Raw genomic sequence first — 24,168 nt, forward strand, 5'->3', positions numbered from 1 at the left:
TTTTCTCTTAATTTGCCACTGATACCATCCCATAATTTTCTTGTAACCAAAAGAATGTTGAACTCTATGGTATGGAATTCTGTCTGCATATTTGGTTATGAGGGAAGCTTTTGTTTTCCTCTTAGAGATTTTGATTTAGGACTGGCCTTGGCATTGGAGTTTTTTCATATATTTTTTATTGTAATTAATAGAAGGGTTACATTATATTCACCAGATAGAAGGTGCATTACTTCATATACATTGATACCATTTGTCATGTCTTGGTCCCCATTTCCCTCCCCCTACCCCTGCCCCTCATCTTGTTTTCCTCCCTTCCCTATCTGACTTCAAATAACCAAATACGCATATATACAATATATCAGATAACCAGGTGAAATACTATAACAACATGAGATAACCAAGGGACATCAAGAGATGAGAGATAACATAGTACATTAAGGACAACAATCACTCGTTATATGGCTTTTGTTTCTATATTCTGAAGGTCCTTTCATTTAGTGTCAATCTATATGGCCTTATGTATCTAGCTTTTGTTCTATTGTAAATCTTTGCTAGGCGAGCCCAAGGTTTCTACTGATTATGACACATGAAGGAAACCATTGAGCCTATGTTCCTTTGAGTCTGGCTTACTTACAGCAGATTGTAAAATGCAGGGCAGTTCTGAGAACTGTTGATGAATCAACTCTTCTCTTTTTTGAAAGTATTGAGAACAGTTAAAAAATATTATCATCAAGGTACTCAAGAACTAATAAACCAAAAGAAAACAGGTGTTTTAGATGATATGCTTTTATCTTTTTCTCCATAGTTGATGACTAAAATGATATTGGTTAGGTGAACATGACTACTTCTATACATTTATTAATCCAAGTCTTACCAACGAAGAATCTTATTCTGATAATAGATAGATATACACATACAGTGGTACTATATATATATATATACATACATTTAATTTTTATTTTTGCCACTCCTGGGGCTTGAACTCAGGGCCTGAGCATTCTCAAGGCTAGTGCTTTACCACTTGAGCCACAGCACCACCTCCAGCTTTTTCTGTGTATGTGATACTGAGGAATTGAGCCCAGGGCTTTGTTCATGCTAGGCAAGCACTCTACCACTAGGCTACACTCCTGGCCCCTATATATTTATATATGAAGAATGAATTATCAAGTGTTTGGCACCTTTCTACAAGTCTTGTTTCTTGATTGAGGTTATTAGTGAATTTGGATAAAAGTAAGTTTTCCTACAGATAGTCTTAGAAACTTTTGGGTACTTGTGAAAAATGCTTTAAGTTAAATTTCTTCTTTGTTTGAGCAGGTCTGCTTCTCCTGTAGCTGGTGAAGTCACTCAGGCTCAGAGACTAAGGACATGTATTTTCTCTCATGTGGAAGTTAGATCTAATGTATAATTGTAGATCTAATTTATCAATATGTAAACTTACAATACAGGGTCATATACATAAATGCATGAACTGAAATATGGTATACGCAGGGTGTCGTGCCTTTGAACCCAGGGGAACAAAATGAACACCAGGAAGCTGGAGTCTTAGGTGTCAGGAGAGGGTAAGATGGGGTGAGGGAGTAGAAAGATCAATGGAGAGACAAAGAATGAGCAAATGCTGTCGTAATATTCAATGTGCACATGTGAAAATGAGCCAGGTAACATAAGGGGAGGGTGAGGTTGGGAGAGATGGGGAATGATTCAAGGGGTGCATTGCACTCATAGACTGGTGTGTCAGATTGAAGCCCCTTTGTACAACCACTTAAAAGTAATATAATAATGCTAGGGAGCCTTTTCCTGGGACCTTACTCAGACATATGGAATTATGAACACAGTTGTTCATGAATCATAAGTTAGACAGGTGGCTGTCATGTAGGCTCTGATTTGAGAACTTTCTGGCCTGCACTCTTACCATCCCTTCCCCCTTATTATCCTCGTTGAAACCCAAGGTTTTATCTTCCCATTTGCTAAGAGTACCAGAGTCACAGGTGCATTGTAATGACAGCTCTCTAGTCAGGGAGGGAGTCAGTGCCAGTGTTGGGTCAGCTTGCGCTAGTGGGTTTTGGCTTTGTGAAAAGCTGATTATGTTGGCTGTTGAGTTTATTTCTCAGAGTAGCAGATGTGTGGCCCGTACCCTTCCCACAGGTATTGTAGAATCAAGTGAAATAAAAGCAGACAAAATATTTGAGTGTCCTAAGTATACTTTGTGCTTAGTATGCACAAAGACCCAGGATCCATTCCTCGGTACCACAGTCATAGAAGTGGTGCTGTGGCTCAAGTGGTAGAGCACTAGTCTTGAGAAAGCCCCAAGGACTAAGGGCAGTGCTCAAGCCCTAAATTCAGTCCCCAGGACTGGCCAAAGAAATGCAAAAGATGAGTTAATAGAAATAGTGGGCTACTATTTAATGTTAAGGGGGCCAGAATGTTGGTGCAAGGAAAAGAATAAACCAACAACTTTGAAAAGCAAGCAACTATTAACTCAGTAGTAAAATGGGTGTGATGGGAAACACTTTGGAGTTTGTTGAGTGTGACATATGATAATTATCCTTGTGTGTTTGTGCACGTGCACACACTGGACCTGGGTACTGTGCTTGAGCTTAAAAAGCTCATTATATTTTTAAGTAATTATACAAAGTAGTCACCATTCACCAAATCAGTTTATAAGTACTGTGCAACTTGATCAGTTCTCCCCCTTTCATCCTTCTCCCTCTCTCCTCCCAGGCGCTCTCTTCCCCTCCATTTCCTTAATTTCATAGGATGGATGTGGACTATTACGACTGTGTTTTCCCTCCTGCCTCTCTTCCTTTGCCTGCCCCCACCTTCCCTTAGCCTCCTCTTCCCCACTCCACTTTTTTTCATATATCTTTTATTGTAATTAATAGAAGGGTTACATTATATTCACCAGATAAAAGGTGCATTACTTCACAAACATTGATACCCTTTCTCATGTCTTGGTTCCCATTTCCCTCCCTCCACCCCTGCCCCTCATCTTGTTTTCCCCCCTTCCCTATCATATTTCAAATAACCAAATAAGCATATATACAATATATCAGATATCAAGTAAATTACTGTAACAATATGAAATAGCCAAGGGACAGCAAAAGCGATGAGAGATAACATAGTACATTAAGGACAACAATCACTCGTTATATGGCTTTTGTTTCTATATCCTGGAGGTCCTTTCATTTAGCGTCATTCTATATGGCCTTATGTATCTAGATTTTGTTCTATTGTAAATCTGTGCTAGGAGAGCTCTAGGTTTCTACTGATTATGACAAATGAGGGAAACTTTGAGCCCATGTTCCTTTGAGTCTGGCTTACTTCAGTTAATATGATTTTTTCTGTCTTTCCATTTCCTTACAAACGGGGAGATGTCGTTCTTTCTGACAGCAGCATAGAATTCCATTGTGTATAAATACCACATCTTGTTGATCCACTCATCAACTGAGGGGCATCTGGGTTGGTTCCATATCTTTGCTATGGTAAACAGTGCTGCAGTGAACATTGTTGTGCTGGTGGATTTAGTATGTCCTTGTTTCTGGAAGATTGGGTAAATGCCAAGTTCCCCACTCAGCTACCTGGTATTTATTTTGTTGGACTGTGAGTTGGTTTTTCTAAGGAGTTACCCTACTTGAACTCAGTGTTTTGGTTGGTATGTTTGTGCACACTTGCATATAACTCTGTGGATGACCCATGGAGGGTCATCTGGGCTGATTGCATTCCTTGTTGGTGGTAAATAGTGCATCCCACACCTCGTGGTTGTTACATACTGGATACTGGTTTTTTTTTTTTTTTTGCCAGTCCTGGGCTTGAACTCAGGGCCTGAGCACTGTCCTTGGACTTTCTCAAGGCTAGAGCTGTACCACTTGAGCCTCAGCACCACTTCAGGCTTTTTTTCTAAATGTGGTACCGAGGAATCGAACCCGGGTCTTCATGCATGCTAGGCAAGCACTTTAACCACTAGGCCAAACTCCCGGCCCTCTGGATACTGTTTATATGCTATAACAGGAGTGATTTCGGGTGTGTTTGTGTGTGTGTGTGTGTGTCCCTGGCCTGGGGTTTGAACTCAGCACCTGGGTGCCATTTCTGAGCTTTTGTACTCAAGGCTAGCTCTCTACCACTTGAGCCATAGCTCTATTTTCAGCTTTTTGGTAATTTATTGGAGATAAACATCTTCTAAGCTTTTTTTTTTTTGCCCAGTCTGTCTTTGAACTGTGATCTTCCAGAGTAGCTGGAATTACAGGTATGAGCCACCAGTGCCTGGCTGATTTTTTTTTTTTCTTTGAACACTGAAGCCTTTTTTTTCCTGCTTAGGTACTTAGAGTAAGGGGCCAATTATTTATGTTCTTTCTATGACTCAGTTGTACCAGTGCTGGCAGCAGCTTTAGAAACTAGGTATTTGTTTCTGTTTAAATGAAGCCACAACTTCTTTTTCCACTGTGTCTTTGTTCTGGGAGGAAAGTTGTGACAAACTTTGTTGATCTGTCTCTCTAATCAAGTCTTGCAAGGCCTAAGCATGCAGGTTCTGTAAGACTGTATAAGATTGCCTAGTGTCTATATTGTGTTCAGTCTGCTTGCAGGCTGGAGAAAGGCACTCAGGCAAGTGACTTATTTTGTGTTTTGTTTTCTGGAGGGTGCTGTGTCAGATGCCAATCCAAGCTGCCTGTCTACACTGCATTCCAGTGCTCTCGTCATCTCTGAAAAATCACCTGAGCCACCGCAGGCCTACCAGCTGCTGCCTCTCAGGTAGGAGAAAACTGCTTCCATTCTCCAGTCACTGAGGAGTACATCTTTTCTTTTTGGGCTTTTGCACAGGAACATTTCTAGCTGAGTTTATCTTGTGACCACAGGACCCAAGTTTGGTTGATTTTGACATGGGTTTATGGATAAAAATATTTATATTAAACTACAGTGGTATGGAGCCTCTGGTTTCAATACTGGGGATGAAAGCGACTTGTTCTCCTTCTTTCCCTTTTTCTTTTTTCTTTTTTTCTTTTCTTTTCTTTTTTTTTTGGTGCCAGTCCTGATGCTTGAACTCAGGGCCTAGGATGTCCCTGAGCTTTTGTACTCAAGGCTAGTGCTCTACCCCTTTGAGCCACAGCCCCACTTCTGGCTTTTTTAGTAGTTGATTGAAGAGCCTTATGTGCTTTACTATTTAGGTATGTCTTTAACCATGCTCCTCAGATCTCAGCCTCCCGAGTAGCTAGGATTACTGGAGTGAGCCACCAGCACCTGGCTTAGCCCATAAGGGTGAAGATAGCAAGGTAGTTGTCTAGATTTAGTAATGAATATTCTCCTTGATACAGTCTCTGGTCATCCAAACACATCATGCAAGAAAGTGAAAGAATAATAGAGAAAAGTAGAAATTCAGAATACCAATGGCTAAAATGGCATAACAGTTAACACTGTTTGGGTGGAAAAATTGCAGGCATGTAAGGCTCAGAGAACAGAGTTAAATTATCATGTAACTCTGCAGTACTGCTTCATAATAATGTGAAATGATCCTTAGCTTACTCGGCACAGATTTCTTACCCTTGACCATGCAAGGTCATTCTGGAAGATGGCCTGGGTTAATAAATAAAGGTGGGACATTTATTGTCCCTGCTGACATAGACGCTTCACTGATGGCTTCTGTAATGAGCCATGATGAGTTTGTGGGAGTAAACTGCCAATGTTTAAATTGTAGACTAAAATATATCCAGGGAAGGAGCCTTTGGGCACCTGAGAGCAAATGGCAGGACCATAGAATTGTTGTTCAGTATGCTTTGGGATGTAGATTCTAGCACAAGTGAGTTCACAACGTGCAGAGGTAGTGTTCTCAGGATACCCAGTGCTGATCTTTCCACGACCTGAGAAATGGCTTCAGGTGTGGATAACAAGTGCTCTTCCCCTAAAGGAGCTTTGTCTGTTGCCATCTTCCGCTTCAGCTACTTGCCATTGCTTTTTAGTGGTTGGCTCATGCCCGTGATCCTAGCACCTCTGGAGGCTGAAATCTGAGGATCACAGTTCAAAGCTAACCCAGGCAAGAAACTGGGTGAGAATCATATAGCTGGAAGTGGAGCTGTGGCTCAAATGATAGAGAGAAAAAGCAAAAGGGAAAGTGTCCAGGCGCTGAGTTCAAGCCCCAGGAGTGGTTCTTCTAGTTCCCTTATTTTTTTTTTTTTTTTCTGGTCCTGGGCTTGAGCTCAGGGCCTGAGCACTGTCCTTGGACTTTCTCAAGACTACCACTTGAGCCTCAGCACCACTTCCAGCTTTTTTCTGTGTATGTGGTACCGAGGAATCGAACCTGGGTCTTTGTGCATGCTAGGCAAGCACTCTACCACTAGGCCAATCTCCCTGCCCTAGTTCCCTTAGTTTTTAAGCTCTCTTGGGTGGCAATAGCAGTTTTCTCTTTGAGCCATTCTTTTAAAGGAATTTCACTGACTTTTTCCTGGAGCATAAAGCTTTTGCATGCTAATCGTATATAGAGAGCTAGAAACTTGGAAAAGAAAAAGGGACTTCAGATGGAGAAAAAGGAGAGTGGATCAGAGGAGGCCTGGGCACCTATTTTTAGTAGCCATGTTTATTTGAGCTGGGGATTGAGTGAGATAATTTTGGGAGACATTTTGTCATGAAAATGAAATGAAAATGGCCCAAGATGGATTAAATAGTTAAAAAAATTACTATTATGTAGGCAGTAATACCTTTTACTACTGATCTAAACTTATTTTCACTTAAAAAAACCAAACAGGAATATAAATTTTCTTTCAATTGGAAGCATCCCACTGTGACCCCAGGTTACATTTGGGTTGTGCTTTCTGGGTGGCGCTTGGTATGCCATAATCAATAAAAATTGATTTCCTCTAGTTCCCCTCTATTACTCTTAAATATTTCCCAGACCCCTTCACACAAGGGTAACTGAATTTCCACTTGGGGAATGTAATCCCCCTCTTTTATTGCTGTTAATTTAGGATTTTCTCTATTTCTTTTATTGAAGTAGAAGTTCAAGCTCAGAAATTTTGAATTTAAGATAATTTTGGCTTCTAGATATTTGCTATTTTTTTTAAAAAATAAAATTCAAAGGTGTGTGTGTATAGGTCCCGAGGTTTGATTTAAGGGTTTGGATGCTATCCTTGAGCTTTTCTGCCAAAATCTGCCTCTCTATCAATTGAGCCACTGCACTACTTCCATGTTTTTGGTGGCAATCAGAGATAAGAGTGCCACTGAATCTCCTGCTGGAGTTGGCTTCAGTTTCCCTTATTGTAAGACTTTGTGCAACTTGAAACTATGGTCCTCCTTGGACTAGAAACTGGTATAAACTATTGGTACTTTAGTGAGGGATGTCTTTATAAAACATGACTCATTTGGCCCGGTGCTAGTGGCTCACGGCCTGTAATCCTAGCTATTCCTAAGGCTGAGATGGAGGTTCAAAGCTTGCCCAGAAAGGAAAGTTTATGAGGCTCTTGAACCACCAAAAAGCTGGGAAAGGAACTGTAGCTCAAGTGGTAGAATACCAGTCTTGAGCAAAAGAAGTTCAGAGACAGACAGCGCCTAGGCCCTAAGTTCAAGCCCCAGGACTGGCACTTCCCTCCCCTGCCCCCAGTCAGAAAGTGTCAGTACAGAACACTATTATTGAGTTGAGGTACTTGATAACACACAGCACTGCTCACAAATGAAAGCTAAAAATACTCATGTGTGGGATGGAAGTTTGTAGGTGTATCTGACTATATAAATGCAGAACCTCAAATAGAAGTGGGGGGACATGGTGTTGCTTAGCAATGCAAATAGAAATAGGAGGAAAACAAGAGTCTTTGGTGGAGAAAAAAAGTTATTTACTAGAAGTAAAGATGTACCAGTGGCTGATTTTTTTTTTAACTTTGTCTGTAGTGGTGAATAGAATCGTCTTGAAGTTCTTGGCTGGTTATTGGCAATAGTGACTTGTCCTAGCTTTGAACCAAGGTTCTTAGATCTCAGCTTCCTTAGTTAGGATGACAGACATGAGCTACAGGAGCCTGGCTGAGCTCTAGCTTTTTTCCATCCACTGACTCACCTGAAAAGGAGCCTTTCAGAGTGGTGCCAACACTAGGAAAGTTTTCAGTGGTTAGTTGATCTTGAGTTACAAAAGTTCTGTAGTTGAGGGGAGGAGGCGGGGCACACTTACACGACAAAGCTCAGGTTCTGAAGGGCGATTGCCCTAACATCTAATTTATCTTTTTCCTTGTTGCTCAGATTAGCACAGGTTAGCCACATCATAATTAGCTCAGGCACAGTGATCTCATCTTTAAGGCTTTACAGTGCTTTGCCAAGGTGTTTACACTAGATATATAAGCATCTGTTTGTTGATAGAACTGCAGCTGCTACCTAAAATTTCAGGGAAAGGCTGAATATATTCACAATTAGAGCTTGATGTAGAATGAAAGGGACAAAGATGATCTTCTAAAGCCTGCTTTGATCTGATGTGAAAGTAGAAAAATGTACGAGGCAAGTAAGGAGCTAGCCAGAAAGAATATCATGGAAGGTCATTCCTTTATCATTGAAAAAAAGTTAATCAACAAGTCATGAACAGAGTTTTCTGTTCATTAAAAACTTGCTTAGGCCTGGTGCCACTGGCTCATGCCTGTTTAGCTATTCAAGAGGCTGAGATTTGAGGATTGTAGTTCAATGCCAGTTTGGACAGGAAATTCCATGAGATTATCTCCATTGAACCAACAAAAAGCCACAAGGGGAGTTGTGGCTCAAATGGTAGAGCACTGATCTGAACAACAAAGCTCAAGAACACTGCCCAGGCTGTGTGCTGAAGCCTCAGAATTAGCAGGAAAAATGTCTCTCTATATAATCAACAAGCACGGAGTCAGACTTTGAGACAAATCAGGGTTGTTAGCTTCATGTAGCTGCTATTACAATAAGGAAACTAGACCAAAAGCAACTTCGGGGGAAAGTGAGCTCACTTAGTCATCATAATCATGTAATTAAAATTGATAAATCATTCCACAATTAGGATTAAAGAGTTGTAAGCATTAGGTGGGTATGTTTGATTTATTGTGGGTTGTGTAGATCATTCTTACCACTAAGTTTTGCAGGAGAAAGGCATACAAATATAGAAAAATAAACTGGTAAAAGCTTTTGTGGTATAAACTATGTATGAAATGTTGTAATGTGTGCAAAAAAGCAGTAAATTGTAGATGGAAGCCGAATTCTCCATCTAGACATTAAATATTAAATATATTCAATTAAGTTAAAATGGATCAGGCATTTCCTAATAGCATTATTTTAAAAGAATCAGAATTTGGCTCTATTTTGGCCAAGGGAAAGAAATAATTCTAAATAAAACAGAATGTAATTATCTTTAGTTTAAAGAGTTGAATGCCAGTGATTTGCACCTATAGTCCTAGCTACTCTGGAGGCCCAGAGTACAAGCATTGAAGTTTGAGGCCAGCCTGAGCAGAAGTTTTCAAGACCTTAATCTCCAAAATCATGAGCATAGATAACAGACAAAAACCAAAGCCAGGATTGGAGATGTGGCTCAAGTGGTAAAGCACCAGCCTAGCAATCTTGAGATGTTGAGTTCATTTTCTAGCACTCTCTATTCCTCAAAGCCATCGTGCTTCTTAAATGATTTTACTTTATGAAGCAAACTCGGTAATATCTGTAGCTTTCAGTGATGTATTAGAATCTGGGTTATGTAAGTAATATTAATGAAGTTAATTTGGCAAGAATCACATGTCTATGTATTAATGATCATCATAAACTATTAAAGCAACAGTCACTGTATCATTAGATCTATCAGATGACTTGTTAGCAATTCATTTGTTGGACATCATTATAGTGTATTATCAAGTTAGTGTCTACTTGCTGTTTTAAATGGTTTAAGACCAAGTAACTAGTTACCATTTTACATTAAATGTAAGACAGTCTTTTTAGTGAATATGGCACCTAAGTAATTTACTTGTGCATCCCTTTCTCTTTCTTTGTTTTTATTTTTTAATTTTTAATTAATTAATTTGCCAGTCTGGGGCTCAAACTCTGGGCCTGAGCACTGTCCTTGGCTTTCTCATGCCTAGTGCTCTACCACTTGAGCCACAGCACCACTTCCAGCATTTTTCTATATATGTGGTACTGAGGAATCGAACCTGGGTCTTTGTGCATGCCAGGCAAGCACTCTACCACTAGGCCAAACTCCTGGCCCTGTTTTTGTTTTTATTTATTTATTTATTTTTATTTTTAAATACATATTTTTATGCTAATCCTGAGGCTTGAATTTGGGGCCTGGGCACTGTTCCTGAGCTTTTTGGTTAGAACTTACTGCTCTAGCTCTTGAGCCATAGTGCCACCTCTGGTTTTCTGGTGGTTCATTGGAGATAAAGGTCAAACTTTCCTGTACAAGCTGGCTTTTTTTTTTTTTTGGCCAGTCCTGGGCTTGGGCTCAGGGCCTGAGCACTGTCCTTGGGCTTTCTCAAGCCTAGAGTTCTACCACTTGAGCCTCAACACCACTTCCAGCTTTTTTCTATGTATGTGGTACTGAGGAATGGAACCTGGGTCTTTGTGCATGGTAAGCAAGCACTTTACCATGAGGCCAAACTCCCAGCCTCAAGCTGGCTTTGACCCATGACCTTCAGATCTCATCCTCCCAAGTAGGAGTACAGGCATGAGCCATCAGTGCCTGGCTTTATTATTTTTTTGATATGTAATACCTTTGTTTTAATTTATTTTTTATTGTCAGGGTAATGTATAGAGGGGTTATACTTACATTCGCCAGGTAGTAGGTGCATTACTTCTTACACATTGATATCCCTTCTCATATTTTTGGTCCCATTTTCCTCCCCCAACCCCCTCCCAATCATCTTGTGTTCCTCACTTCCCTTTCCTATTTCAAATAAACAAATGTAGGCTTTATTTTTGTGTTTTAATTGTGTTAGAGATCAAGATTGGGGCCCCCTGATACTCATGGACGTGGTCAAGTAGTCGAACAATGCTTTTTCGTCTGTTTTTACAAATGTGTGTTTTATAGGATCCCACTTTGTCTTTTGTTAATCTGCACCCATCTTAAGTTGATTTTGAGAATTTTACTATTTTAAGAAGTTGTACAAAGGGGCTTCAATGCAGCCTGTCAGTTTACAAGGACAGTGCATCTGATCCATGTTGCCCTTTCCATCATTCTCCCCTAGCCATCCCTCTCATTCTCTTTTTTTTGATTTTTTAATTGTAATTAATAAAAGGGTTATATGATATTTGCCAGATAGAAGGTGCATTAATTCACATACATTGATACCCATTCATATGTCTTGTCCCCCATTACCCTCCCCCTCTCCCCGCTCTCATACTCTTATTTATTTTTGAAACAGAGCCTTTCTATGTAGACAAGGCCAGCCTCAAACTTGTGGTCCTCCAAGCTCAACCTCACAAGTGCCAGGATTACAGGTGTGCACCACCATGCCTGGTTCTGATCTTAATTTTGCTTTGTGTTTCTTACTGGCAAAATCCATGATGGGAATATTGCATAGAAAGGAAAAAAAACATGGGAATATTGCATAGAATGGATAAAAACAACAGGAGGACCATCAAATTAGCTCCTTGTTAGGGGATACTGACTTTGAAACTCAGAGGCCTCCCCCAGAACCTCCTGATAGCTAGTAGTACAGGTGGCTTCAAGTGTGGGGTGTGTGTGTGTGTGTGTATTGAACTCAGGAGGCTTGGGCACTGTCCCTAAGCTGCTTTTGCTCTAGGCTACTGTTCTACCACTTGAGGCATAGTTCTACTTTAGATTTTTCTTTTGGAGATGAGTCTCATAGACTTTCCTACCCAGGCTGGCTTCCTATAATGATCCTCAGATCTTAGCCTCCCTTACCTAGGATGACAGGCATGAGCTATCAGAGCTTGTCTTGATCATAGTTATTATTAAAGCTAGAAAAGGAAAAACCTTTTTCTTCAACAGGACTGAAGTCTGATGGGGAGTTAGGAAGTATTGAAAGGTCTGAAATGCAGACATGAGAGTGTTTCCATTGCTAAGATTGGCTGAACTCTGATAACTGAAGGTTTTCCTGGCTCTCATCCTCTCCCTGTATCCCAGCTCCCTTCCTCCTATTATCCTGACAGGTGCATCACTTGCAGAGGGAGACAGTAAGAGGTTAAGGAACTATCCAGCTCTCTACTTTGTTCAGATTTTCCTTCTGTATGGCTAAAACAGATGTGGAGTTAAGAAACTCGGAGGCATCATTATTTTCGATTGCTTTTTGCTTTTATTTTTTTTTAAGAATAAATGTTCACCAGTGACTGATTTTGCGATCAACATTAAAAAAATAGCTCCAAGCACTTCATTGTAGAATCAACACTCTCCCAGTCATTTGGCTTTTTCATATCTTGCTAATAGGCAACAGAAGATTCATCATGCAATTTTATTTCCCCATGGTGTTATCACAAATCCAGACACAGTGAAGTTGGCATTGTGATCTATGCCTGTAATCCCAGCACTCGGGAGGCTGAGTTGGGAGGATCACACATTTTGGGGTGCATAGTGAAACTGTCTTAAAAACCCAACCACACAAATGTAGTAAAAACCACAAAAATCCAACAAAAAGCCAACCAGAATCCATTTAGAAAATTGCTTTTGAGGCCTTATGTCTCATAACATTCCTAGGACTGTTTTTTCAGACAGCAGGATTGTTTGCAGAACCTGACTTAAGTTACTCAGGGAATACTCTGTCCTTGTAGACTTCAAAAAGGCAAAGTGTCTGTTGCATTTTGTACCATCCTGGGATATTTCCACCAAAGGTCTCTCTTTGACCTTTGCCATCATATTGCTAACTTTGACCTTAATCCTTGGTTATTTATGTAATAGTCCTTCAAGAGTTAAAAACATACTCAAAAATCAAAGTCCATCGTTACTCATTAAGTCAGGGCTATTTCATAAGTAAAGAAAGACAGAGCTTACATTAGATTGTATGTGGACATTAGATTATATGCAGAAATATATACTAGGTTACATGTGGGCTTATATAAAAGAACAAAGAAATGAATAAGTAGGCTGGACCTTCATGAGCAGGTTACCACTGCATAGTTGTCAGGCATTCTACCTCCTAATTTTAGAAGTGTGTGTGTGTGTGTGTGTGTGTGTGTGTGTGTGTGTGTATATATACATATATGTGTACGTATGTGTATGTATTGGGGGTGGGTCCTGGGGCTCAAGCTCAGGGTCTGAGTGCTGTTCCTGAGCTCTTTTTGCTTAAGGCAATACTCTACTGTGTGAGCCGCAACTCCACTTTAAGCTGAAAAACAAAAAACAATAAACCTGGCACCAGTAGCTCCTGGCTGTAACCTTAGCTACTCAGAAGGCTGAGATTTGAGGATTGAGGTTTGAAACCAGCTTGGGAAAGAACGTCCATGAGACTTGTATCTCCAAATTACCAGAAAAAAAGCTGGAAGTGGTGCTATGGCTCAAAGTGATAGAGTCCTAGCCTTGGGCAAAAGAGCTCAGGGACAGGGCTTGGCTCCTGAAATCAAGCCCTACGAACACTGCCACCAGCATCAAAAATGTCTCAGGGACTTCGTGCTCATCTACCACTGTCATTACCATCACCACCATCATCATCTTAGTTCTCGTCTATGTTTGAGGGGGAAAATGGCATTTGACTTTTCAGGTATGGCTTATTTTGGCTAATTAAAATCTCTGAGCAAAAGAACGTAAGTGCTGGGGGTCATCTGAGGTTTTGAGTTCTAGAATGCAAAACCCAGACCACTGCTTCAAGGGTTGACTTAAAAGGATTTGAGGTGGTAAAATACTGAGCTCAGAGTACAAGGAATAACTTCCCGCTCACCCTTTTGGAGGGGAAAATAGCTTTCTCTGTTAGAAGTCAGTTTTGTCATCGTGGCTGTGTTTTATGCCATCCTGCCAGTCCTCCAGACACGACAGAAAAGAATAAAGCAGAACAAACATCCCCAGCCGTGCCACTGCCCTCTGCTCAAAGTGGCCTTTGGAGCAGCTTGCTGGAGTGCATGCTTATAGATGGCCGCTTTCAAGGAAGTAATTTGCAGTTCCGTGGTCTTTTATTTTAAAATGTGCTAATGTACTGGTGGAAGAGGGCAATAATTTATCAAAACCAAAGCACTATCAAAACATACCCATACAGTGATCTGATGTTTACACTGAGGTGATGTGGCCATTAAATGGAAATTACTATCCAGTACAGCTGAATTTGCCATTTCTTTTGGGAGGGGGAGTAAAGGAGAGCCATTTATATTTATCACCCTTGCTGCTGCCAGGCTTCTGCATACCAAAAAAGGATCAGCTTCCAGAGGCTGATGTTGCAGGAATGTGGCAATTATTAAATATTATATATATTGCTAAATTTTAGTTGGTATCAGACAACTGTGTAGCAGTATGTTACAGAGCTTAAAAGAAAAGGAAATTTCCATATTTTATCTAATGGGGCCGCGATGTGGAAGGAGTTGTGTCCATAACACAAGCAAATTGTAAGACTGTAGAGAAGTCTGGTAGAGTCATTGTGGTATTTGTGTAAGCCCAGAGAAATGAATAGATGAATGATATTGAATAAACGTATGGATAGCCTGCTCACGAATGAAACTTGATGTATAAAAGGTAGTTTCCCAAAGGCACTTGACATCCAACTCAGGACCTGTTGGAAAGCTCAATCTGGAGGGCAGACAGTAGGAGAAATGGGTGGCCATCTGTATGATTGAGGAATAGGGAAGGTCTCAATTTAAGAAGAATTTGTGTGGGAAGGCTTTAAAGTGAAATGAAAAATACTGCTTTTTTCTTTTTGGAAGAGTTTGAGGTTTCCTACATGAGTGTATTATTCTGCTTCCCAATCTTTGCACATCTTTAGACAATTAGGTCTGAAATGTTACATTGTCATAAATAGAATACTCAAATAGCAGTACATAAAGCACAAAGTCCTGATTTGAATAGTCTGTTATTCTTTTAATACTTAAGTGTAATTTTGCTCATTTTTAAGTTTTTAGGTGCTTTAAAAAATTTACAGTTTTTGTTGTTGGTGGTGGTGGTGTTGGTCATGGGGCTTGAATTTAGGGGCTGGCCATTGTTTCTGAGTCTCTTCATGCACTCTCCCACTTTCAGCCTTTTCTGAGTAATTCACGAGAGAAGTAGTTCATTAAGGTCAGAGACTCTTCTACCCATGCTGACTTCAAACTGTAATACTCATATCTCAGCCTCCTGAGCAGTTAGGATTTACAGGCATGAGCCACCAATACTCAGCTTTATTTATTTTCGTATGTATTTTTTATTATCGTTAAGAAGTTGTATAAAGGGTTCTTTTGAACTCAACATATATTTATGAGTACAGCACCACTCCATCAGTGTCACCCCTCCCATTATTGCCTACTTCCATCTGTGCCAGAGATTGAACAGGGGACCTTGTGCATCTCGGGCAAGAAATCTACCACTGAACTATATCTCTAGCTCTACTTTGATCCCCTTAAGACACATAGTAAGTATGGGTGTTGGGAGATGTGAATGGGGGAGAGGAAGTGTGTATGTTCTTTACCAGGTGTCTGTGAAGTATGGTAGATTCCAGTTCACACATCTACTGTGCATTTTTTGATTGGACAGGGCTTTGTTTTTGGGTGAACATAATCTCTCAGTGAGTATCATTCTCAAAACCTCTCTAGGCTCTCAAGGTATGAGCCGGCAAGGAGGCTTCTGTTTTTTTTTTTTTTAATATATTTTTATTGTAATCAATAAAAGGGTTACATGATATTTGCCAGATAGAAGGTGCATTAATTCACATACATTGATACCCTTTCACATGTCTTGGTACCCATTACCCTCCCCCCACCCACCACCCACTCCCCAGAGGCTTCTGGTTTTATGCAGGCCTGTGCTCCTGTGTTTTCTTTGTTTCTTGACATTTCTCTGTGGCCCTAGGGATTGTATTGAGAGCATAGAAATCGATTTGCATGTCTGGTAGGCAAATGAAAAATAACTCTGGTCTCTATACTTTTGACTCTTATCAATCGTTTGTTTGTGTCTTACTACTGAGGATGTATTAGGTCAGCAATCTGAGATTCATTAATTTGAGGGAACAAAATAACCACAGGGCAGTCAGTGATGGATGCTGGCGTGTGAGCAGTGGTATTTTGCAGAATTCAGGATTTTATGTCTCATATCTGGGTGCTGGGGGTAGCCTTGGTGCTCTGAGGCCATGGGAGGCGCTAATGGGTTGTGGCACAGACAGAAGTCATGGCATAGTCTGAAGCTGGGCTTGGGGAAGCCCCTCCTTCTGGGGTTTCCCTTCAGATTTGAGAGAATTCTCCACTTCAGCTTCTCAATGTACAAAAATTATGGCAAGAGTAGGAAAGTGGGTCCTGATGTATTTTCCTTGACTTGAAAATTAATATTGAGCATATCTCTTGAGTGTATACCATATTCTAATTATTATTCATTGTTAAGATTTGGATATAAAATGTCTCCTAGAAGGCTCATGTTTTGAAAGCCTGGTGTCTAGCTGGTGGATCCAGCCATTGTGAGGTGATAGATCAGGTGGGCTCTGACCTGAATCACCAGTGGAATTCATGGGTGAGGTCAGTGATGGTAGGTGATTGGTAGGTGTGCCTGTGAAGGGCGCATCTTGTGCAGGAGCTAGTTCTCTTCCCATCTCTGGCTTCTGGACCACCATGAGGTAGCTTTCTCTGCCAGGCTTCTGCTGGCCTGAACTCTGCCTCCTCACAAGGCCTAGCAATGGGGCCGGTTGACACCACACGAGAACTGTGGGCCCAAGTAAGTGGTACCTGCCTTAAAATATTTCTGATATTTTGTGACAGTGACAGACAAATTCATACCCATGTAACCCGTTTTTAGAAAACACTGAAGGCCAGGAGTTTGGCCTAGTGGTTAAAGTGCTTGCCTAGCATGTATGAAGACCCGGGTTCGATTCCTCAGTACCACATACATAGAAAAAAGCCGGAAGTGGTGTTGAGGCTCAAGTGGTAGAGCTCTAGCTTTGAGAAAGTCCAAGGACAGTGCTCAGGCCCTGAGCTCAAGCCCAGGACTGGCAAAAAAATAAAAAAATAAATAAAAAATAAAATAGAAAACACTGAAAAAAAAACCCTAAAGATGAAACTAATCCTATTACGAAAAGGTAGCCAATTCTAAAATATGTGTGTGCACCACATGCATGTATGCATGCATGCATACGTGGATGTTGGTGCTTAAGCTCTGGGCCTGGGTGCTGTTCCTGAAGTCTTAAGGCTAGCACTCATCATTTGAGCTATAGCCCCACTTACGGCTTTTTCTGTGTAGTTCATTTGAGATGTGTCTCAAGGACTTTTCCTGCCGGGCTGGCTTTGAATTGTGATTTTCAGATCTCAGCTTCCTGAATAGCAAGGATTATGGTCATAAACCATGGGCTCCCAGCAATATTACAACTGTTATGAGGGGGGGAGAAGAGTAGGGAAAGTGGGAGAAAAACAGGGGGTATTCAACAAGAAACATATTCATTGCCTCACGTATGTAACTGTAATCCCTCTATCCATCACCTTGACAGTAAAATTAAATTCAAAATATATTTATGAATAGTCTTTACTCATGCCTTAGGGACATGCATATTGTGTATTTTTGAAAGATGGTAGATTGTATTTTATATGCTATTTTCTTCCAGTTATAAAATAGTCTCCCATGATACAAAATATTGCTCAGAAGTATTTATTTAGTGCTTAGTAAAATTTAAATTTTGTTGACATAGCATAATTTAATTTGCATCAGAATTGCTTTCAAGTCTTTGTTTTCATAAATAATCCAGTTAATACCTTACTACATTGCAGGACTTTGATCAAATTTTTGGTGACTGCCTAGGGATAAATTCCTTCATGCAGTGTTACTTTGTGAAAATGAGTGCCTATTTCTCCTATTTTGGGAAGGTTGGGCCACTGTTTTCATGGGCTGGCTGGAGGAGGAGGGGATCCCTGTTAGGAAATCAGGGAGGCAGAGAGGGCCTTCCCCTTGGTCATCCAGTTTTCATTGGTTATGGGGCTTGAACTAAGGGTCCAGATGCTGTCTGTGAGTTCTTTTTTCTTGAGGCCAAAGTGCTACCACTTTGAGCCTCAGTTCCCCTACTAGTTTTTGAGTAATTAGAGATAAGTGTGCCACAGGGACTTTCCTGCCCACTAGGCTGGCTTTCAACAGCGATCCTCAAATCTCAGCCTTCTGAATATCTTAGGATTACAGGCGTGAGCTGCAGGCACCTGACTTTGTCATTTGTCATTCCGGTTTTTTCTTTTCCTTCCCACTCTCCCCCTCTCTCCACCCCCCCCGACACGTGCCTTTGCGCCTTTGGCCCAACGGACAGACCATGTGATGGAAAAAGGTCCCTTGTATTGTATTTACTGTCTTGTGGGAGACATGGGTTGTAGGCTGAGGGGCTGTCTGTCTGTGGGTGGGTGGGGTGTTACTTTTCAGTTGAAGCTAAGGTTGGCGTCCTTGACCTGGCTGTTGCAGGCAGCATTGAGAGATTTTGTAACTTGTTTTTCTGTATCCAAGTAGAAGTAATTGGTAATACTTGCTTTGTGTTTGGTGCTGTCTAATGGTAAAGGATCAGTATAAAGCTGTTAGTTAACAGACACTTGCAAGAAACTTGTTTGGCAGATCTGATGCATGATTATATTAGGAATTATTATTATTATTTTTTACTAGGCCACTGTTTTGACAAGCCACTGTTGCAAAAGTATTTTGTCAGGGAAGTTCACCTCACTGAAAAGTTCCAGCTAGGTGATTGCTTGAGTTCTTTTGAAATACAAAATTTTAGGCTCAGCTTCTTCAAAATGTTTTCTGAAGCATTAATTGTTTTAGATTTTATTAGCACTGATTTTTTACATCATATTTCAAATGTTTAACAGTAAGTATTCAAGAATGGGATTTTCTTCTGTGGGTCGTGGGGCTTGAACTCAGCCTGGGCGCTGTCCCTGAGCTCTTCAGCTCAAGGCTACCACCCTACCCCTCGGCCTGGGGATTGTCCCTGAGCTCTTCAGCTCAAGACTACCATACATCCCTTGATCCAAGCCCCACTTCCCATTTTCTACGGGATAATTGGAGATGTGTCTCAGGTCCTTTTGTGCCTGGGCTGCCTTTGAACTTGATCCTCAGATCTCAGCCTCCTGAGTAGCTAGGATTACAGGCAAGAATGGGATTTCTATATGCAGTCACTGACACATAAATTTAAGAACAAAATTAAAATTAAGGTGAGAGTTTGTATTTCATAGATATATATCGATCTATATAACATTGTCTATAGAGTATATATCCCATCATAGATTTTTATGCCTAGGTAGTTATATCTCCAAGATCGTGTCATTGACCTTGAGTACCTGAATGTTGAGTCATCACTCTTGTACTGTTTGGATCTAATATCCACATATCAAGGAGACCATGAGCCTTTTGTTCCTTTGGTCTTACCTCACTCAACATGATTCGCTCTAGTTTCATCCACTTCCTAGCAAATGCCATTATTTTATCTTGTCTGTTGGCTATGTAGAATTCCATTGTATATATGTACCACATTTTTCGTATTCATTCACTGTAGTGGGGCATCTGGGTTGTTTCCATTGCCTGATTATTGTGAATAGTGCAGAGATGAACATGGCTGAGCAGGTATACTAATCATACCCTGGGTTATGATGCTCAGGGTAGATGCTTAGGGGTGGTATGGCTGGGTCATAGGGAAGGTCTGTTTTTCATTTTTTTTTTTTTTGAGAAACCTCCAAACTGCCTTCCAGAGTGACTGTACTAGTTTACATTCCTACCAGCAGTGCAGTAGGGTTCCTCTTTCTCTCCACATTCCTGCCAGTATTTGTCATTGTCTGAGTTCAGAATATTGGCCATTCTGATTGGGGTAAACTGGTATCTTAGGGTTGTTTTTATTTGCATTTCCTTTATGACCATAGATGATGAGCATTTTTGCATATGTTCCTTTGCCATTATAACCTCTTCTTTTGATAGGTCTCTCTTTAGTTCCCTTGCCCATTTAGTGATTGGTTTGTTGGGTTTGGGGGGATTAGTTAAGTTCTCTGTAGATATTTGATATAAAGCATTTGTCTGATGGATTATTAGTAAATATCTTTTCCCAGTTGTTTGGCTGTCTTTCTACTTTAGTAGCTATGCCTTTGTCTGTGCAGAAAGTTTTTATTTTTAGGTAGTCCCATTTGTGAAGTCTCCAAACTATTGTGACCCTGGGACTCTGTTCAAGGAGCTTTTGCTTGTGCCTATGAGTGCCAGTGTTTCTCCTACTCTGTTGTGTAGCTGTTTCAGGGTTTCAAGTCTGATATTGAGATCTTTGATCCATTTTGAGTTAATGTTTGTGCATGACGACAGGCTGGGATCAATTTTTAGTTTTCTGCATGTGGCTGCCCAGTTTTCCCAGCACCAATAATTGAAGAGGCTGTACTTATCCCACTGCATATCTGACTCCTTTGTTGAATACAAGTATGTGGTTTTGTTTCTAGATGTTCTGTTCCATTGATCTTCTGGTCTATTTTTGTGCTGATACCATGCTGTTTTTGTTATTATGGCTCTATAGTAGTAGAGTTTGAAGTCTGGTATCGTAATATCACCTGCATTGCTCTTTGCTTAGAAATGTTTTGGCTAATCTAGGTCTTTTATTGTTCCATATGAACCTTTGGATTACACCTTCTATTTCAGTAAAGAATGTCTTGGGATTTTGATGGGGATTGCATTGAAACTGGATATCAATTTTGGCAATATGGCCATTTTCACTATATTGGTTCTCTCTACCCATGAGCATGGGATGTCATTCCATTTCCTGGTATCCTCTTTGATTTCTTTCTTCAGGCTTTTACAGTTTATGTTAAATATTTCCTTTACATCCTTGGTTAGGTTAAATTCCTAAATATTTTTATTCTTTTGGGGGTTACTGCAAATGAGATCATTTTATTGATTTCTCCTTCTGTTTGTATATTGTTGGCATACAGAAGGGCTACTGAATTTTGAAGGTTGATTTTGTATCCTGCCACTTTGCCAAAGTGATTTATTAGTTCTAGGAATTTGGGAGTGGAATTTATTGGGTCGTTCAGGTATAGGATCATGTCATCTATGAATAGGGATAGTTTAATTTCTTCTTTCCCTATGTGGATCCCTTTGATGTCCTTCTCTTGCCTTATTGTCTGGCTAAGGGTTCCAGCACTATATTGAAGAAAAGTGGAGGGAGTGGGCATACCTTTCTAATTCCTGATTTTAAGGTCAATGGTTCCAGTCTTTTTCCATTTAGTATGATATTGTATTGGCTGTAGGTTTGTCATATATGGCTTTAATTATTTTAAAGAATGTACCTCCTATTCCTATTTTCTCTAGTGCTTTCAACATTAATGGATGCTGTATCTTGTCAAATGCCTTCTTGGCATCCAGAGAAATGATCATGTGATAACATTAGCTCTATTGATATGATGATTGATTTACGAATGTTAAACCAGCCTTGCATCTGTGGGATGAAGCCTACTTGACCATAGTGTATAATTTTTAAAATTGTTTCTGGACTCTGTTTGCTAGTATTTTATTGAGGAGCTTTGCATCTGCGATCATCAGAGAGATTGGTCTGTAGTTCTCTTTTTTTGTTGGATCTTTTCCTGGTTTGGGGATGAGTGTGGTAATAGCTTCATAAAATGATTTTGGGATGGCTCCCTCTGCTTCTATTTCTCAGAGTTTCAAGACCATAGGTATTAACTCATCTTTAAAAGTATTGTAGAATTCTGCAGTGAAACCATCTGGACCTGGGCTCTTTTTGGTTGGCATGCCTCTAATTGCTTCTGCTGTTTCATTGTATGAAATTGGTTTGTTCAGTTGACTTATCTCTTCTTGGTTCAATGTGGGCAGCCTATGTTTAAAAAAATCACCATCAATTTCTACTAAATTTTCCTGTTTATTTGAATATAAGCCCTGGAAGTACTTACTCATGATGATCTAAATTTTTTGAATGTCAATTGATTGTTCCTGTGGGATCTCTAATCTTGTTTATTTGAGTCTCCTCTCTCCTTTTTTAGATTAATCTTGCCAAGGGTCTGTCAATTTTGTTGACTCTTTCAAAGAACCAACTTTTTGATTTATTTTATGTATAGTAGATCTTATTTCAATCTCAGATATTTCCGATTTTAATTTTGTTATTTCTGTCCTTCTAGTTTTAGAATTAACTTTTTCTTGCTCCTCTAGATACTTTAATTGTGAACCATTAATTTTTCATGTTGAGTTTAGGAAACTTGACCAGTGTGTGTGTGTGTGTGTGTGTGTGTGTGTGTGTGTGTGTGTGTGTGTGTGTGTGTGTAAGTATATTCTGTCAATACAGAAGTTTACTGATGATATGCTAAGGAATTGTTGAAGGTTTTGTAAATATGTAAAACCCAATCCCATGGCCCTTCAAATTCAGAAAGAACTTTTATGGGACACCTGTCCTTGGGGCTATGCACTGTTAGAATTTTCTGCTTAACTCTGGCTATTGAGCCACCGTGCAACTTTTGGCTTTTTGGTGGTTAGTTGGTGATAAGGCTCATGGGCTTTCCTACCTGGGTTGGCTTTGAACTGTGATCCTCAAATCTCAACCTTTTGAGTAGCCAGGATTATAGGCAGGCATAAGCCACTGGTGCCAGCCTGTGAGAAGATGTTTTTCTACTACACGAAAGAAACATCAAAGATCCATTTTAACTCTGAGAAATCCTCCATGGAGGATGCTCAGAGTTTTCACAGTGAACTTCAAATTTTAAAAAATTATTTTTAAAAAGTCTATTTGGATTATTATTAGCACGTACCATCTTAAACATTGTAAATATTGGGTATTTGTTTTGGCTCTTAAACACAGTGTACATAATTGAAGTAGCATATTCACTTACAAAAATCTGTCTTTATGTATCTATTATGAACAGTCATTTAGCGTATGGCTTATATATAAGATTTGAGATAGGATCTTAACTATATGGCCTGTGGCTTCTTGAAATCATGATCCTCCACTCCAGCCTTTCCAATAGCTGGGATTATAGGAATATACCACAGTTCCTAATTGAGGTGCTTACTCTTGATTTTATACACACATTGAACAAGGTTCTTAGCTCCTGCAGAAGATTTTGGAGATGGGCACTAAATTCCCAAAAGATGCTTTATGAAATGGGAACTTTATAGGTGGACTTTATGTGACAGGTGCTAGAAACTGGTTTCGCTTGTGTTATTCCAGGCCTTCTAGAGAAAAAAAAATCATGGATTAATTGTGGACAAGTACTTTGGTCAAAAACCTTGAGCTTTTATCTAATAATTATAAATATAAAAATCTACTTTAGAGCACCTGTTTCTGACATAAATAAGAGTTTTGTGCAGAAGAGAGTAGTATCCTGTTTTTGTAAAGTCTATTTTTATTTTATTTTTGTGCTGGTCCTGGGCTTGAACTCAGCACCTGCACTCTATCCCTGAGCTTTTTTGCCCAAGGCCTGTGCTATACCACTTGGGCCATAGCTCCAGTTCTGGCCTTTTTTGTGGTCAATTGGAGATAATGAATCTCATGGACTCTCCTGCCCAGGCTGGCTTCAAGCCATGGTCCTCAGATCTCAGCCTCTTGAGTAGCTAGGATGACAGGCATAGCCATTAGTACCAGGCTAATATAATACAAGGCATCTTGATGGAAGGGCATATCACCCCTTCCATCGTTCACCCCTGTCTACAGCTTCCCCATCCCCTCAAGTTCCCTGGCTCCACTTTCACAGCTGTACACTGAGTATTACTACTCCCTTCACCCACCCTTCTTCTACCCGCCTCCCCTTGGCCTCACTCCCACATACCTCTGGTTCCAGATCCCTGGCATTCATTTTGTTAATCCTCCCATGTGCACAGCATAGCTTAGTAGATTGGTTTGTGTATATGTCTACGGCCCTGGGGTGTGTTCTGGTATGTTCATAAATTAGATCTAACTTCCACATGTGAGGGGAAACGTGTGTCACTCAGAGCTTAACTTACTTGATCTAACGTAATCCCCACCTTGTTCTCTAAGTACATTCCTCTTAACTGCCTAAATTTGCAGGGTCCCCATATTGAAAGGGGAGGTAAGTGGGGTATATATTTTTGAGTTCTTAGTGTGTGTACTCAGAGTTGAAAAGAGATTTGTTATTTACCTAAGGCTGAAAGACCAACACTGAGAGACTATGGGGGCTAAGAGGAAAGATGAGAGAAAATGAGTGGGA

The 24,168-nt window shown here is 40.2% G+C and overlaps 1 long non-coding RNA gene across 1 annotated transcript in view; it reads left to right on the forward strand.

Annotated features, from left to right (window-relative positions):
* LOC150046447 (uncharacterized) overlaps positions 1–24,168 on the forward strand; it is a 98,467-nt gene that overhangs the window by 16,710 nt on the left and 57,589 nt on the right. Inside the window, exon 2 of the long non-coding RNA XR_016539688.1 lies at positions 4,631–4,743. This is a non-coding gene — a long non-coding RNA (uncharacterized LOC150046447). The remainder of the gene's footprint in view (positions 1–4,630; positions 4,744–24,168) is intronic.

The sequence above is a fragment of the Megascapheus bottae genome, chromosome 25 (assembly GCF_031878675.1).
Source record: "Megascapheus bottae isolate mThoBot1 chromosome 25, mThoBot2.hap1, whole genome shotgun sequence".
NCBI classification, from domain to species: Eukaryota; Metazoa; Chordata; class Mammalia; order Rodentia; family Geomyidae; genus Megascapheus; species Megascapheus bottae.